The sequence below is a fragment of the Nicotiana tabacum genome, chromosome 24, assembly GCF_000715075.1.
Source record: "Nicotiana tabacum cultivar K326 chromosome 24, ASM71507v2, whole genome shotgun sequence".
Classification (NCBI taxonomy): domain Eukaryota; kingdom Viridiplantae; phylum Streptophyta; class Magnoliopsida; order Solanales; family Solanaceae; genus Nicotiana; species Nicotiana tabacum.
In genome coordinates, this window is record NC_134103.1 from 57,605,992 (window position 1) to 57,614,177 (window position 8,186).

The window sequence follows — 8,186 nt, forward strand, 5'->3', positions numbered from 1 at the left end:
GAAGTATAATTTTTCCTAACAGTTCCATAGCCTCCCGAAGATAAGTACAGACATCTCCGTACCGATCCACAAGACTCTAATAAACCGGCTTGTGACTCACGACACCTATGAACCTAGAGCTCTAATACCAACTTGTCATGACCTAAACTCCTTTCGTATAACGTCGTGCCGGCACCTAGTCTCTACGACTAGGTAAGCCTAATAAATTGCGGAACAAAAACAAAACAAAAGTAAAACTTGGCATCTAACAGTAGTGGATAACTAAATAACTATTAACAATGCCGCTCAGCATGTACAATAACCAATACTCTATGATTACACAATCTTCCCAAAATTCGGAACATCGTAAGTCACAAGCTACAGAAGGAAAATAGCATATCTATACACCAGAGTCTAATAAAAGGAATACAGGAAGTGTTTGACATAGGGGAGAATAGAGAGGGTCTCCTAGGTCTGCAGATGCAGCAGATGTACCTTGAAGTCTCCGTACAGCAGCAAGCGCTCTCAGCTAATAGAGGGGCTGATAAGAAGTACCTGGATCTGCACACAAAATACATGTGCAGAAGAGTAGCATGAGTACACCACAACAGTACTCAGTAAGTGCCAAGCCTAACCTCGGTCGAGTAGTGACGAGGTCAGGTCCGACCCACTGGTATACAATAAATAAGCAGGAGAATATGCAGTATAATAAGAGACTAGAATTTAACAAAAGGAAACATAGTAAGGCAATAGTACAACACACAGGGGTAAACAGCAGGGGATCTCCCGAGATACCGTCTCGTAGTCCCAAAATAAATATACAGGGAGAACTCCCGAGGTACCGCCTCGTAGACTCGAAAGTAAATATGTAGGGAGAACTCCCGAGGAACTGCCTCGTAGTCTCAAAAGTAAATATAGAGGGAGAACTCCTGAGGAACCGCCTTGTAGTCTCAAAAGTAAATATGCAGGGAGAACTCCCGAGGAACCACCTCGTAGTCTCAAAAGTAAACATGCAGGGAGAACTCCCGAGGTACCGCCTCGTAGTCTCAAAATTAAATGTGCAAGGAGAACTCCCGAGGAACTGCCTCATAACCTCAAAAGTAAACACACCGCTCAAACCAATAAAATACGAAAGTAACAGTAAGATTTCTACAGTTACACTGATAAAGAACAAGAAAAGCAGGAAATCAACTAGGCATGCTTCACAGAGTTCAAATAAGCAGTTAAAGCACGTAGACATGTGATATTAGATTAAACAGGATAACTACACATATTGGAATAGCTCAATTATGAATGAAAACAGACTAAATCTCATTTAACCGGTATAACTCAAATTAAAGGAAAACAGGTTACTACTTAGTAAAATAAATCAGATTTTACAACAAATAGCCCATGTACGTACTCATTACCTCATGTACACGGTGCTCACATATCACAATAGTACCAAATCATAAGGGGATTTCCCCCACACAAGGTTAGGCAAGCCATTTACCTCGAACCAAGCTCAATCAATCGGTAACAATGCTTTTCCACGAATATCCGACTCTGAATGGCCCAAATCTAGACAAAATCAATTACATACCACAAATACAACTATAAGAAACTAATCTAATTAATGAAATCAAAGCTAAAGCAAGAAATTAGAAAACCGCCCCAAAAATTCAAACTTAATGAACTTTGAAACTTCAAACTTATACAACTGATGCCGAAACATACCAAACCACGTCCGATTGACCTTAAATTTTGCACACAAGTCATATTTAACATTACAGACCTACTCCAACTTCCGAAATCGGAATCAGACCCCGATATCAAAAAGTTCACTTCCGGTCAAAATCTCTAAAAATTTAACTTTTGTCATTTCAAGCCTAAATCAGCTACTGACCTCCAATTCACATTCCGGACATGCTCCTAAGTCCCAAATCACCCAATGAAGCTAACGGAACTGACAACACTCCATTCCGGAGTCGTCTTCATACAGTTCTAACTATGGTCAAAATCCTAAGACTTAAGCTTCTGTTTTAGGGACTAAGTTTCCAAATCACTCCGAAACCACAACAAAACCTCCCGGTAAGTCACATAAGAAGGAAATAATACGGGGGAAGCAGTAAATAGGGGATCAGGGATAATATACTCAAAATGACCGGACGGGTCATTACAAATGGGTATGAAAATCTCAACCAAAGTCTTCAAATATTCAACTCCCAAGTGTGTGTTCAAGAACCCTAGCTCCAAGCTTGTATTTTTGTCCAAGGACATGCGAAAGACACCCAAAGATGTCTTACAAATGATCTAGGTCGAGTATTAAATAGTTTGGGACCAAAGAATGTGAATTTCCAGAACTGCCAATTTTTTCGCTAAGTTCTTCATCGCGTTCGCGATCATGCCTTCTCGTTCGCGAAGGTTTGACTCCCGAAGCTTCATGTTCGCGGTATGACATTTGCATTCACAAAGGGTTGACTTCTAAAGCTTCATGTTTAAGATATGACCTTCGCGTTCGCTAAGGTTTGACCCTTGAAGCTTCGAGTTCGTGAAGGGTAATTCACTGGTCAGAATTCATATCTTCATTTTAGATCCTTTTTGACTTATTTTCACTTAGTTTCTTCTCGATCACTTGTAAATCACATAAAAACCCCTAAAATGGAAGTAAACGATAATAAATATACTATTTTATCAATCAAACATAGTAAAAACTTGAGATTAAAGAAGAGATAAGTGGGTAAATACCAACTTATCAGTGATCGAATGTATCTTGTGAAAGCTAGAGCTTGAGGAATTAAAGAGAGTTCATAGTTTGGTTTGGACCTTAGTTCTTAGTTATGATATTTTCACATATTTTTGGAGACCTTGGACAAGTTCGTATAGGGTATATGGACTACTAGGGATGGCTTGGAAGAGTCCCAGGGGAGGTCGGGTGAGTTTCACGATGTTCGGGTTAGTTTGGAGGAGAAAAAATAACATGTCAGCACCAGGTCACAGAGGCTCGCAGCCTGGCATGCAACGTATGGAGGAGATCCCTCATGACACGAGGGCTATGGACGAGCTCCCAGTTGCTAAAATTTTAATTTTTACTTAACCCCCATTTCATACATAGACTTTACTTTATTATTTTGAGAGCTATAGAAATGGATTTGGAAGATTTTTGAAGGAGATTCCATCTACATCATTGGGGTAAAGAATCCCAATCTAGATCTATCATTATTTTTTCCTCTGAATCAAGGAATCTAAAAGAAGAAAAGAGGGTCTTTGACTTAAAAGTTAATAAAGTATATTTTGGGGTTTTGAACACCAAGTTTTACTTGAATTTGAAAATTAATCACATAATTGGCTTGAGAGGTTATGGGTCAACGGGATCCGACTTTTATTTTGAGTTTTGACCATGTAGGTCCGGGGTTAACTTTTTGTTGACTTTAAGATTTTGATAATGATCGAAACATTTTCATTTAGAGTTGAATCCTATAAATTTATTTAACCTCGTTGAGTATTCTTGGGCTAGTTTTTTAGCATTTGGAGGCCGTTGAAGCCTACTTCGGAGAAAGTAAGTGATAACAATACAGATAGCTGAAGACTTTTACTTAGAAGATTAAAAGAGGAAACGATTGGTTCTTGAAAGAAAAGAACACAAACTCAAGTATTTAAAACTTGAACCAATGAACTCAAACAATAATGCTTGACATTAAAGACATCCAAGTAATGGTTCAAGGTAAAACAAAAAGGGCAAACTCCAAAGAGAACCTTACAAAGTCTCTACAAAGTCAAAAGGCTACTAATATTAATATTAATCTTCAATCATAGTTACAATGAGGGAAAAATGCACCCCATTATATTGTAGTAAAGAAGGGGGCTGGTCAAAACATAAATAAATAAGCTAGAAAATCCCTAGGTGCATAAAAAATGACTACCATCACTTTGTGCAATATAGTCATCATTGAAGACTACCCAGACGTTGTTCAATATAGTAAACATTGAATACTACCCATACTTTGTTTAATGTAGTCAACATTGAGCTAAGGAAGCATTAATAAAGTATTCTAAAAATTAGATTAAATTAACACTAGTTTTGGTTGCTAAAGTTGCTCCTTTTTGGGGCTGATTTGGGCCCCATTCCACCTCCCTTTGGACATCAATTTGGGCCTCCTAATAGTTGTAATACTTGACTAAAATATCTTCTTTAAGCTGGAGCTCTTTCTCCACCATAACACTCTTTAATTGCTCATTGCAGCATATTAAGCTTGCCTTGAAATTCCATGGTCTTTAATGGAGTTAAACTTTCTTGGATCTTATCATTCTCCGCTTCTCAAAGAAGATTTATCCTCGAATCTTGACAGTAACAATATTTGTTCCTCCAATGGATTTGATCCTCCACGGTTGTTATCATTCTCCCCTTCTTAAAGAAGATCCATCCTCAAATCTTGAGATTGACCCTACAACCAACATGATAACCCAATCAGTAGGTATACAATAAAAACACAGCAAGTAGTTGGTAAACATAACACAAGGTAGTGACCATGAAACCATTTAACCCACTTATTTCTTTTATGCACAAATACTCCTTTCAAATATCCAAACATAACATCATCCAAGAGAAAATTATAATTACCATCACAAGCACGAAACTCACAATTCATAAGCTTGGTAAATATTAGAGGATCATCAGCGAGACCAAAAACATACCATATTTGCTCTTTCTAAACAACTTAACCTCAATATTAGATATACCATAGTCAAGTTATGGATCAAAAGTAATTCCCTAAGAAGTGGCTTGGATGGACCTGCAAAAGAAGAATCTTCAAAACATGACAATAATATAGTGAAGTTAGCACCATGTGAGCACTCATCCTTTTCCACACGTGAGTCACCATATTCTGTATTCAGCAAAATATCCTCAATATTTATGGCACCAAAAGCTTCATGTGTCTCATTGTTTTCGATAGCAACTTCTCCATTAATATTTTCAAACCATAAAAAATTAGAAAACACTTTAAAGTCTTCACTAATTTCTTTTCCTAATGGATTTTTATACACTTTAAAACCTTGCCCGATGAGATTTTCATCATCATGTGAGGCATCATCATTCTCTTTCTAAGTTTTTTCCTTAGTTTTCTGTATGAAAGGAGAAACAATATTAGAACAAGAAAGAGCTAGTGGATTGGAATATGAATAACATTTATCCTCTATCAAGCCTGTGATTTGTTCACTCAACTTTTCTTGTCCCTCACTTTCACCACATTTTGACAAATTTTTTACATAAAAAGAGTAATTAACAATGCGATGTCCTTTCCAATTTGAGTTATACCTCCACTTAAACTCTTAACCTTATCAAATTGAGGTACAAGTTCAGCTTCATTTGCATGTGGAGAAATATTATCAATAAGATAATACCACGTAAGATTATCAAGCTCACATTTGTATTCAACTCACACTTGCTTGCATGGATCATTGGCCTTTACACCATTGAAATCTTCTTCAAAATGTGATTTTCCATGCACTTGATGCTCCAAATTTTCAATGGGTACTTCTTCAATAACCTGTATATTTGAAGCACGTTGACTAGAAAATGAATGAGTTAGTTGGTAGCTTAAAAAAGAATATTCCATTCTTCGACACTTTATTCTTTTAATCTCTTATTTTCCTCATCTCTCAATCGTACTTGTTCACTCTCCATTTTCTGTCTCAAGCTCACTTTACTCAATTATTCTAACCACTCATTTACACTTCTCGAGAATTCACTCTCTTTACTAATAACTTCCTTTCCTTCTTTCTCTCTTGAGTTGTCAATTTGCTCACCCTTGCTTCTCTCTTTCTTGTAACGACTCGACCAGTCATTTTGTGTATCTGAGCCCCATTTCCCTTTTAAAGCTTCCAGTATGTGTATTTATGGTTTTATGATGGTTAGTTTGGTTTCGGGTAAGTTTTGGAATGATTTGGATACTTTGGTTTATAGTTTAGAAGCTTAAGTTGAAAATATTGATCGAGGTTTGACTATTGTAAAAACGACCCATGAACGGTGGTTTGAGGATTCCAATAGGTTTGCGCGGTGATTTTGGACTTAGGCGTATGCCCGTAATTGAATTCGGAGGTTCCAAGTTGATTTGGCTTGACTTTATGGCTATCGGGTTCTAATTCTAGTTTCAGCACTTGGAGTAGGTTCGTTTTGTCATTTGGAACTTGTCTGCAAAGTTTGGTGTCATTCCGAGTTGGTTTGATAGAAATCAGACGCATGGTTGTGCTTCTAGCAGTTCTTGAGTTCATTGTAATTTTCTATATGTTTTGGTGTCCGATTCATGGTTCTGGATGTTATTTTGGTATTTTGATCATGCAAGTGAGTTCATATGATGTTTTAGACTTGTGTGGATATTTGGTGTGGAGTCTTGAGGACTCGGGTGAGTTTCAAACGCGTTTTGGAATGATTTGGGTTGGTTTCTCAGCAGTTGGTATTCTTGTGCTACAGTAATCGCAAAATGCGAGCACCCATTTGCATTTGTGGAACTCACATCGCATTTGCCAAGGGAGCAGTGGGTGGCACGCTTCGCATTTGTGAAGCCAACCTCGCAAATACGAAGGGGGACTAGAAGGGGAGTTGTTTGCTTTTTGCGACCAAACTGTCGTTTTTGCGAGGGGGACTGACTTCGCAAATGCAAAGTCAGGGTCTCAATTGCGACATCCCCTGGGTCTGTCAGGCATCGCATTTGTGATGCATCTATCGCATTTGCAGGTTTCGCATTTACGAACCCCGGGTCACATTTGAGGAGATATTTTCATACATAACTATTGGGTAAGTGATAAGTTGGTATTTTACCAACTTATCTTTTCTTGATACTTAGGCTTTTGTATGATTTTGTTGAGAAACTAAGATATTTATTAAGGTTTATTGGCATATTGAGGTATCAAGTGATTTAGAGAAGATACGGAAGGAACCAAGTCAAAATGTGTTAAAATGAGAAAAAAATGATTGTTGCCAAATAATGCTCCTCGCGTTTGCGAACATTGACATGCGATCGCAGAAGGGGGGGCAATATACATCGCGAATGCAGGGCAAATTACGTGAACGTGATGAGGAAGCTGATCAGCGGCTGTCAAGTACCCTACGTTAATGCAGGTTCTTGTTTGCAATCGCAATGCTTTGAAGCATTACTCTTCGTGATCGCATGTCTGTTTTCGCGAACGCGAGCACAAATCTGGGCAGTTTTGGCATTTCATATTTTTTACCCCAAACCCATTTAATACTGTCACGACCCCAAATCCACTAGTCATGATGGCACCTAACCCAACCCGCTAGGTAAGCCAACTAATAACTATCCAATTTCAATAATATTAATAAGACAATTAAACGAAAGGAATTATTTGAATCTTATACATTTTCCAAGAACTGGTAGTACAAATCATGAGCTTCTAAGAATAGAGTTTACAAAGTTGAAATGAAGTAAATACACCATCTGCTTGAAAAGTACATAAAAAGAATTTTATAGATCTAAGGTTACCATGAACAAGAGGCAGCTACAACCGGAACGCAGGTACATCTTCATTTCCAGCTCCCGTCGATCACAGCAGCGTCAGCAGCCAACATCTGCAAGCAAGGTGCAGAAGTATAGTATGAGTATAACCGATCCCATGTACTCAATAAGTAACAAACCTAACCTTAGGTTGAAAGTAGTGACGAGCTGGAACATAGATCAGATCCAACACCAATAACCAACAGCAGTTCATAACAGTGCAAGGCAAGTAATAAAAGAAGTAACTTAGAATTTAAAATGCTCAGCTTATTCATAATTCCCAAAAATAGTTTTGCTTTTCAAACATATCAGTGAAAACCCAAATCCTTTACCAAAACGTCGAAAAATATGAGATAGTTTGAAAACTGTAATTTTTTCCAAAATCCTTTCCACAATAAATAAGATGTTTCATTTTCTTTCCAGATAGCAAGTGTGAAATGCCTCTCTATGCCCACATATCAATATGTGTGAAAAGTCATGAATGACGTGATACCATACAGTATGAAGAAAGTGCATCTCTATGCCTGTATGTCATGTGTGCATGTCAATGTCATGTATCTCAGAGATGAACTCATGTACTCACACTCACAGAGTACTCAATCTCACTACCTCATACTTTCCACTCATCATGCCCAATCACTCAGTACTGTATATGGCCAATTTGGCCCAGGGAAGATCCATCCCGGAATATATACATCAACTGACTAACAGTCA